The sequence below is a fragment of the Meleagris gallopavo genome, unplaced genomic scaffold (genome assembly GCF_000146605.3).
Source record: "Meleagris gallopavo isolate NT-WF06-2002-E0010 breed Aviagen turkey brand Nicholas breeding stock unplaced genomic scaffold, Turkey_5.1 ChrUn_random_7180001953240, whole genome shotgun sequence".
In the NCBI taxonomy this organism is placed as follows: Eukaryota; Metazoa; Chordata; class Aves; order Galliformes; family Phasianidae; genus Meleagris; species Meleagris gallopavo.
Genome location: NW_011214264.1, coordinates 1 through 862, shown reverse-complemented (window position 1 = coordinate 862; position 862 = coordinate 1). Strand labels below are relative to the sequence as shown.

The 862-nt window shown below is 47.6% G+C and overlaps 1 long non-coding RNA gene across 2 annotated transcripts; it reads right to left on the bottom strand.

Moving 5' to 3' along the window:
- Positions 1-64: 64 nt before the first annotated feature.
- On the bottom strand, positions 65-705 carry LOC109365060. Of its 2 annotated transcripts, none has more exons than XR_002110759.1 (3): positions 545-705; positions 321-433; positions 65-226 (listed from the first exon to the last, which is right to left on the bottom strand). It is a non-coding gene; the product is annotated as an uncharacterized LOC109365060 (long non-coding RNA). The 2 variants fall into 2 exon arrangements; XR_002110760.1 differs by having other exon boundaries at positions 65-223.
- Positions 706-862: the final 157 nt, after the last annotated feature.

Below are 862 nucleotides of genomic sequence, written 5' to 3'. Positions count from 1 at the left end.
TCTCTGACTCTGGAACCATCTCGGTTCTCCTGGGGATCCTCGAGAGCACCTGCCGTGTCTGAAAAAGCCAGAACATCCCCCCAGACGGCGACAGCTGCCTTCCTACACCCACTCTGTGCAGACACCCACCCGCCAGCTCTGCAGTCCTCAAACTCACCGCTGATCCAGGTGAGCAGAGCCTCAATGGCCACGATACCATCCAACACAGCTGAGCTGGTCACCACTGCTAGAAATGAGTCAGGGGTTCAATTTTACTTACACAAAAATACACGTTGGACAAGCACAGCTCAAGTCTTCTCTTTGGACAGCTGAACTCTCACCCATCATGAGCAGAGGGTGAGAAATCTTACTCAAAATCTACAACGACCAACGATGCTTCCATGCTGATTGCATTACATGCCACAGAACAGCCAAAAACTCCGTCAGCCGAGTACTGGCAGAAAAGAAGAGTACACATTTTTAGCATTTCCTCATGAATTCAAAGTGTAGTCTCAGTTTACTATTAAAATTGGAAGGGAAAAAAAAAACCTCTATACATATATACATTAGTCTCCAAGTTGCCAGGCATCGGTTTTCGATGGAGAGAAGCCACAGTTGACATCTGCTTCGATACCAGAGTCCATCTGACATGTAAAAATTATTTTGTTGAGGTTCAAGACATTCCACTGCTTTGTCTTGATGAAGCATTTCATGATGTGCATCGAATTTGGCAGCCAGCAGAAGAGAAGGCTCCGGGGAGACCTCCTGAGGGCGGCCTTCAGTATCCCAAGGGGGGCTGCAAAAAGCAAGGGACAGAGTCTTCAGATTGGACATAAGGAAGAAGTCTGTTACAATAAGCGTGGCACTGGAACAGGGACACTGA